At 40.4% G+C, this 9578-nt stretch overlaps 1 pseudogene; it reads right to left on the bottom strand.

Moving 5' to 3' along the window:
* Positions 1-1512: 1512 nt before the first annotated feature.
* Positions 1513-2366, bottom strand: LOC149979443 (ecto-ADP-ribosyltransferase 5-like; annotated as a pseudogene).
* Between the last annotated feature and the right edge of the window lie 7212 nt (positions 2367-9578).

Raw genomic sequence — 9578 nt, 5'->3', positions numbered from 1 at the left:
TCTGCCTGCCTACCTGTCTTTCTGCTCTCTGTCTGGGTAGATGTTTTCTAGATCTCCACCATCCAGTGCAGAACAGAGAAGTCAATCTGAAGGTTGGGAGAAATCCACATCTGTAACCTGGAGCTCCAGTCATCCATGGCATCATTGTCCTCCAAACTTCTCTTCCATTTTGGTTTCTCAGGAAATATTCCATTATAGTTTCTACAGTTCAACCCCTTGAGGTTTGGAGAGTCAAGGATTCACTGCTTTATTGCCATTGTTGTGAGGAAGAGAACTGGACTATGGGGGATTTCAAAGTGGATGTTTGTCCCTGAGGGGCCACCATAAACAGGAAATGCTGATATCATTGTGGGACCATTGAGAGTAGTTCTAACTCTGTTCTTACTCATCTGTTACAGTTGGAAACAAACGTGTGGTGGTTTGAAATGTGAAAATGTATATACAAAAGTCAATCCAACACAAACCATGTATAGAGAGAGTATTGCTGAATTCACATCACATCTTTTAATAGAATAATATATCAAACAAGATGTGATGACGGAAAAATAATTTGATAGTTTGTTGCATTTGTCATGCTTTTTACTCATGGAGGTGAATACCATTGTTCCTGTCTGGGATACCATTTAATACACTGAAAACACATTCCTGTTTCTTTCTGTAGAGTGATGAACGTAGAGGGAGAGGAACACATCTTTTCTATGACTGTGTTCAACAGCTTTAATGTGCTTTCAATGTTCTAAACAGGACTACTATTGAGCCTTCCTGTAAAAACAATAAAACACACACACACACACACACACACACACACACACACACACACACACACACCACACACAGTATACCTGTACTCTTCTCCTCTCCTAACTCTGAGGAACTACCTGCTTATTCTCATCACATCTCTGGTAGCTGATATTGTTGTTCTCTATATTTCTTTCAGTCTCCATCCAACAGTCAACATAAAGTTGTTAATATGAATGCTAATAAATAAAATTGGGGTACAACATCTTGTTCATTGGCTTGTGCATGTTTTGTCTGTCATTCTATTGTGTGTCTGATTCCCTTCAACTTCCCTATTGTTTATTCTCTTTCAGGCAAGACAAGTGTAAAACGTATCACATCTCAAATCTAATGCATAGGCATAATAGCACATACAAAGTGTCAGTATTCATGTATTCATTCTCTATGTTTTATTTATTGGTTTCAATAGAAGCTGCAATTCATGTTAAGCCTCGTTCTTTGTTTCTATCCACAGATGAACTGTACAATGTCAGGAACATAAAACACCAATCTTAACTGAGCAAGCAATGCAGGTTTTCAACAGGCTTTTACTATTGATCTGAGAGCTGTACCTTTTTAAAAGCACAAATCAGATGAAACTGTTTTCTTTGATTCAGATGACGTATCATTGTACATTGCTGGGGAATGATCAGTAATATGCAGTAAATATGAACATACAATGGAGCATTATGAAGCCTGCAGGCTTATCTGATATTCTGCTGAATGGAAAAAAAGCTACCTCTGGTTTGATTGCACTCCATATAGCAATCTACAATTCAGGTTGCTCTGAGATCTAGTGCTCTCTACCTTGTAGACAACCTCACACCACTGGTTCTTCTGGACTTCAGTGACTTTGAATACCTCATAGGGCGTAATTAAAACCTCACTCTCATTTACATAGGCAGAGTAATATGTCAGGTTACCCCCGAAACATGTTTTGATCTCAAAGCAGGAAACGTTACCGAAAGTGTATAAGGTTTTGAGTTGATAGTTTGAGGTGAAAGAACCAAAAGGGATCTCTTTGTCAACAACACTGATTAAAAGACGAGGCAGTTCTGCGGTATGTGGTCCTACATGCTGTTTGACTTAGTTTAAGGATGTGAATGGCATCCGTCAGATAGAAGTGCAGGGAATGGTACTGGAATGTTTTTCCATACAGTGATTTGCCATTTCTAACCACATTGTTGAAGTCAAATTAGAAGGATTGTGATTTAGATTTGGTTTTGGGTTTGTTATTTGTGAATAAATGCATAGCATCGGAATGCTCTCTGTTCAGACCACGTTTAGGTGACTTTGCTTTTTGTTCGGCTATCTTCCAGGCTTCATCGAACTTTGAGACACTTGGCCGCTTCAGTGTACATTTCCGTTGTGCAACTTTCTTATTTGTCATCAACAGAATCTGGGGCCATGTCCAGTGCAAACGGCTTGGGCTGTAAGAACAACATGTCATAGTGTCAAATAAAGACATGCCTGGTCTCCACATCCAAACAGATATTTTTGTTCTATGGAAACAGTTCAGCACTTGAAATCACATTTACATAGTTGTGGGGAGGATGGATTGTATGATGGAGAGATGGCTTGGCTACCCCAGGATGGATTGTATGACGGAGAGATGGCTTGGCTACCCCAGGATGGATTGTATGACGGAGAGATGGCTTGGCTACCCCAGAATGGATTGTATGATGGAGAGATGGCTTGGCTGCCCCAGGATGGATTGTATGATGGAGAGATGGCTTGGCTACCCCAGGGTGGATTGTATGATGGAGAGATGGCTTGGCTGCCCCAGGATGGATTGTATGATGGAGAGATGGCTTGGCTGCCCCAGGATGGATTGTATGATGGAGAGATGGCTTGGCTACCCCAGGATGGATTGTATGATGGAGAGATGGCTTGGCTGCCCCAGGATGGATTGTATGATGGAGCGATGGCTTGGCTACCCCAGGATGGATTGTATGATGGAGAGATGGCTTGGCTGCCCCAGGATGGATTGTATGATGGAGCGATGGCTTGGCTACCCCAGGATGGATTGTATGATGGAGAGATGGCTTGGCTACCCCAGGATGGATTGTATGATGGAGAGATGGCTTGGCTACCCCAGGATGGATTGTATGATGGAGAGATGGCTTGGCTACCCCAGGATGAAGGTGCTTGTAATAGAGTTTGGTGTAAACTGATGGGCAATAAGGGCAATAAATGACAGTTAAATGTGTATAACAAATGAACAGTGAATAAATATGTCACCAGTGTGTAGTAAAGACAGACGATCAACGAGGGGATCAACACCAGCAAAGTGAAAAGGAGACACCAACCAGCCATCCTTTCTTATTATCACACTCACAGTCACACCTCATATCTAAAAACGAGAGAGAAATCAGTCAAATATGATACAAGAGATTTCAACAAGAACCCAGTAATAACTGTTCCTGTTCCAATGACATTAATACAGAAGCACAATGACATTAATACAGAAGCATAATGACATCAATACAGAAGCACAATGACATTAATACAGAAGCACAATGACATTAATACAGAAGCACAATGACATTAATACAGAAGCACAATGACAGTAATACAGAAGAACAATGACATTATTACAGAAGCACAATGACATTAATACAGAAGCACAATGACATTATTACAGAAGCACAATGACATTAATACAGAACCACAATGACATTAATACAGAAGCACAATGACATTAATACAGAAGCACAATGACATTATTTAGCTCTGTCCTAATGTTCTAAATGTGACTTTCTATTTCTCCATTCGTCTTACGGTGGCAAAAGTTCACCTCACACATTTAAAGATTAGAATTAACTTAGTCAAGAAAGGTCTTATTTCAACAAGGATCTAGGTCTTACTAAGCCTGGTCCAAAGACAGGCATACAAACGCACAGCCTGTCAAATAGTGAATCACTGACCTGTACTGAAGGTCGACACGAGATGTTTGAATCTCTGCAGTGAAACTCTTTGTATTCTATATTCCAGTAAATGGTCAATCATTTGTATGTTTTAATTACCTTGACAAGGACGTTATGGACATGAAAAGGTAAGATATGATAATATAAGATAATAAATCTTTCTTCCACACGCTGACCTAACCCTCGTCACTTGTCCTGGCTCGGTGCGGTATAACGACTCCTCAAAAGTGACTTTCTCTCTCAGTTTGGTAAATGTTTAACTTTATGATTGTTGTTTCAGTATGTAACTTCCAGATGTTTTTCCTCCAGATTTCACATAAATGTAACATTCTTTCATAAAGAGCACATGTTCAACTTAATAAAAAAACGTTTCCCATCTCAAGAGGTTAAATAAAACAAGTATTTCTAGCCGGTCGTTCAGTGGGGAACAGGGATGTCATGTTATGCTCGACCTGCTCAGTTTCCCATCTCAAAACAGCAGATAATGGCCAAGTAAAAAGCAATGGCAGTTTTAACAAGACTTTATTCATATAAAAAACTGATTTACTGAATGTTCCATTTGGTCTTTATTGAAGGACATTCATTTAATACAGCAGGCTTTAAAAATGTAATATTTGTGCACAACTTCTAATTTATAAAAAACATATTTGGCAATGACATGCAGTACAAGTAGTGGAATGTTAGATAAACAGACTGGTACCCGGGCTACACTGATAGTGAAGCATATTTCAAACTAGATACAGCTTTGCTTAGAGGCTGAAGGTAGTATTTGTTTACATGTAACGTATAGTTTATTTAGATGAGGTGGAATATATCCTTCTGAGAACAGAAGCAGTGGATAAAAAGGACCGTTGTAATGCTTTCTTTTTCTGTTTTTACTTATTGCTTTCAATACAAGCAGCAGTGCACATGCTAACAAATATCCATCAGTCACATTGCTTTCAATACAAGCAGCAGTGCACATGCTAACAAATATCCATCAGTCACATTGCTTTCAATACAAGCAGCAATGCACATGCTAACAAATATCCATCAGTCACATTGCTTTCAATACAAGCAGCAATGCACATGCTAACAAATATCCATCAGTCACATTGCTTTCAATACAAGCAGCCATGCACATGCTAACAAATATCCATCAGTCACATTGCTTTCAATACAAGCAGCAATGCACATGCTAACAAATATCCATCAGTCACATTGCTTTCAATACAAGCAGCAATGCACATGCTAACAAATATCCATCAGTCACATTGCTTTCAATACAAGCAGCAATGCACATGCTAACAAAATATCCATCAGTCACATTGCTTTCAATACAAGCAGCAATGCACATGCTAACAAATATCCATCAGTCACATTGTTTTCAATACAAGCAGCAGTGCACATGCTAACAAAATATCCATCAGTCACATTGCTTTCAATACAAGCAGCAGTGCACATGCTAACAAATATCCATCAGTCACATTGCTTTCAATACAAGCAGCAGTGCACATGCTAACAAATATCCATCAGTCACATTGCTTTCAATACAAGCAGCAGTGCACATGCTAACAAAATATCCATCAGTCACATTGCTTTCAATACAAGCAGCAGTGCACATGCTAACAATATGTCCATCGATCACACTGTCAGGGGAAATATAATCAATCCAAGAAAATAATGCAGGTATAATGTTTTTAACAGGATAGATGTAATGGAGCTGATAGATTCCACAAGAAAGACATGTCTGCTCTTCACAATATATGTCTTCCAGAAGGATCCGTAACTGAACACGACACGGAACTGTGCTCCTTAAAGAATCTGAAGTGCCCCTTTAACTCTACTTCATGTGATTGTTGGGTTCTAACTTGAATTATAAACTGGGTGGTTCAAGCCCTAAACGCTGATTGGCTGACAGCTTTGGTATTTCAGACCATATACCACGGGCATGACAAAACATGTATTTTAATGCTCTAATTACGTTGGTAACCAGTTTATAATAACAATAAAGCTCCTCGGGTGGTTGTGGTATATTGGCCACATACCACACCCCCTTGTGCCTTATTGTGTCTGCTTCTTCCTGTCACCACATTAGAACTGATTGATTATGTTACATGAACAAGAAATAAACATGTTAGAGGTCAATGAAGGGTGAAACAGAACTTTGTGAATGGAAAGTTACTGTGAGAGAAAAGGGGAACAGAGTATATGACCCAGGTCTGTTGAGGAAGGTGAACAGGTCACTGATAAACATTATGGAGAAGTGACTAGAGAAAGAACAACTGCTACCAGACTGCCCGACCCGAAGACAACAGTACAACAGTTAGGCAATGTTGGGCAACAGATAAGGATTTCCAAGAAGTTGAGTACCCCTACTCTTGTCCTGACATATAAATGGTTGTTTGATCATGTGCAGAGTGTGCTTGCAGCTGAGGCACCCAGTGGGTTGAAGACACTTTTTATAGTCTTTTTACTTGGTTTGTTCAGAACCGAACTCTGTCATTTTAGAGTGAAATATGACTCACTTTGGCCTCTGCTCTGAGACATTGTTTGCAGAGGTACATGGATATACCTGTTTTTAAGGAATGACACTGCTCTTAGATCAAAATGTCAAAATACAGTCACGCCACAGACAGAAACTAACAGAGAGTGGCTCCATTTCCACCAATCAACTGATTGGTTTCAGATCAGTCACCCACTGGGCACAGACGTCAGTTCAAAGTCTAATTTTGATTTACATTTCAACTAATGTGAATTCAATGTGAAATCAGCAAAATATTTCACGATGTCATTGGATTTAGGTTAAAAGTTTGGTGAAAAAAATATGAAAATCCTTTTTGCAAATTCAATCAGTTTTTCCACATCGGTTCAATGTCATCACATAGATTTTGTTTTTAAATGATGTGGAAACAACGTTGATTCAACCAGTTTTTGCTCGGTGGGCAGTGTCATACGAAGGAAAGTGATGTGGTGGTTGGACTCACTCAATCAACATACCAACCACATTGGACCAATCAATCAATTGAACCATTTCCCCTCCTGTCCTTCCCTACATTGTTCTATAAAAGTGGTAGAATGAGAGGAGAGGATGAAGAATGAGAGGAGAGGTTGAAGAATGAGAGGAGAGGTTGAAGAATGAGAGGAGAGGTTGAAGAATGAGAGGAGAGGTTGAAGAATGAGAGGAGGTTGAAGAATGAGAGGAGAGATTAAAGAATGAGAGGAGAGGTTGAAGAATGAGAGAAGTCACAGGCTGCAGATGGAGACAGAGGCAGTGGGTTTAGGTGACCTCAGTTGTGACGACAGTCCTGCCTCTGAAACTAGCCAATCACCAGTGGCCGAAAAAGCAGCGTGTCGAAGGACCATCTTCTGTTGGGAGGCCATTCACACCACATGATGATGCAATCCCATCACTTTGTAATTGACCTTTCACAATAGAAGGAGACGTTCAGAGGCGTGATGTGGTCTTTGAAATGCCTATTCATACATAAAGTGAAGGATCTGTGCATCAAATCTACAGCCAATCAATCAACTGAAAATACTTTATTTGGAGAAAAATGCTTACAGTTCCATTACTCCAGTGGAGAACTCCTGTTATCTAAGATTCTAATCAACCTTTAACTGTTCTAAAAGGGTAAACACAGGTAGACGTAGAAACTGTATGAACACCGTAGTGGATTGACACTCACTGCAATAGATGTAGAAACTGTATGAACACCATAGTGGATTGACACTCACTGCAATAGACGTAGAAACTGTATGAACACCGTAGTGGATTGACACTCACTGCAATAGACGTAGAAACTGTATGAACACCATAGTGGATTGACACTCACTGCAATAGACGTAGAAACTGTATGAACACCGTAGTGGATTGACACTCAATGCAAAAGACGTAGAAACTGTATGAACACCGTAGTGGATTGACACTCACTGCAATAGACGTAGAAACTGTATGAACACCGTAGTGGATTGACACTCAATGCAAAAGACGTAGAAACTGTATGAACACCGTAGTGGATTGACACTCAATGCAAAAGACGTAGAAACTGTATGAACACCGTAGTGGATTGACACTCACTGCAATAGACGTAGAAACTGTATGAACACCGTAGTGGATTGACACTCAATGCAAAAGACGTAGAAACTGTATGAACACCGTAGTGGATTGACACTCACTGCAATAGACGTAGAAACTGTATGAACACCGTAGTGGATTGACACTCACTGCAATAGACGTAGAAACTGTATGAACACTGTAGTGGATTGACACTCACTGCAATAGACGTAGAAACTGTATGAACACCGTAGTGGATTGACACTCACTGCAATAGATGTAGAAACTGTATGAACACCATAGTGGATTGACACTCACTGCAAAAGACGTAGAAACTGTATGAACACCGTAGTGGATTGACACTCAATGCAAAAGACGTAGAAACTGTATGAACACCATAGTGGATTGACACTCACTGCAAAAGCAACATCTTCCTCACTGTCTAGTTCACATTTACTGATGTTGTAGAATGTAATTTATAATAAAGAGGCATCAGCGCAATTGATCTAGCAGGGGAAATTATCCTTGGATATGAATATCTGATACCAGACTTCCAAGGCGATGCGAGCCCTTGAACATTTACATTTAATTGAGTTTTTGTATGATATTGCACTCATTAACTGCCAGCCCTCATGATTGCATAATTGCACCTCATAATGTTCCTGTTTTGAATTCTATTCTGATACGTGCTCGAAGCTAGCGCAACGTTAGCATAACAACAGGCACATTAGTGTGAACTAGCACTATAAACGCTTGTTGATTCATTGTGTGATAGTTGAGTATTAACATGACCCTCCTAGAAATGGCCTGGGGCCGGGCTAATCTAATTTATCTTGAGTAATGTTGTCTGTCATTAGCAAAGGAATACAATCGCTCCCTCAGAAGGCCCTAAAATTATGATCTGCGCCGGGTAAAATTAGCCACCAATTAAGGCTATTTTTCTAAAGAAAAAAATGGATAACTCAGAAACGATTAAGGGAGAACATTAAGGAGATCCGCTATTAAAGGAAAATGGCCTCGGAGTTCACTGAGTAACACTCCCAGGTGAGAGACAGAGACAGACGGTCTCCTGCCGGACGGTGTTGAGCCCATTCACTGTTTCTCATCCTTCACAGGTTGACAGAGGTTCTGTGGTGTGATGATGTTGATCCTCATTGCCAGGGATGCTGGGGACATGTGTTGTCGCTGTTGGCTGTTGCTTGGCGACACCGCAGGTGGACTGTGTTTGATTCTACACCGAAACAGATAGGAGGTTAGTTGGGGAGACAGGCGGCACGGAGATATACCATTATTACAAATATAGAAAGGTCTCCCAACTGACATGTCATCAGAGATAGAGAAAGAGAGAGGGAGGGAGGGAGAGAAAGGGAGAAATTGCTAATCTTTCTCTCAAGAAGGGTGGGAGGAGGTTTGGGGTTGGGTTGAGAAAGAGAGAGGTTTCACAGAGAATGAATCCAGGTGAACAAAAGTGCTAATGAACACAAAGGTCTTGATTCAACTCCATGGGCCTTAGTTTGTCTTCCAGTGTTGCTGATTACTGTCCATCTGCTGGTTCAGTAGGCTTCTGATTGTGTTTCTGAAGAGCACGTTAGTTCTATCAGAGTGCATTCTGTTTCTGTAAGTGTGAAACATTATGATTCTCTGCGGCTTTTTAAGCACATACACGCGCATTCGTGCACATAAACACACACAATTGCACACACACACACACACCGCAGAGTGTGCCCTTTTCCCCTTTTGTCACATTGTCACCCTCCATTTATTGTGTTAAAACTGCGGGCTGTGAGAGACTTGACTCTACAGAAAATAGGCCCTGCCTAAAGTTGGGCCCAGTAGTT

This window comes from Oncorhynchus mykiss, chromosome 12 (genome assembly GCF_057628025.1).
Source record: "Oncorhynchus mykiss isolate SJ-2025 chromosome 12, ASM5762802v1, whole genome shotgun sequence".
NCBI lineage: Eukaryota > Metazoa > Chordata > Actinopteri > Salmoniformes > Salmonidae > Oncorhynchus > Oncorhynchus mykiss.
Note: the sequence above shows the minus strand (reverse complement) of the source record. Positions and strands in the feature narration are given on the sequence as shown.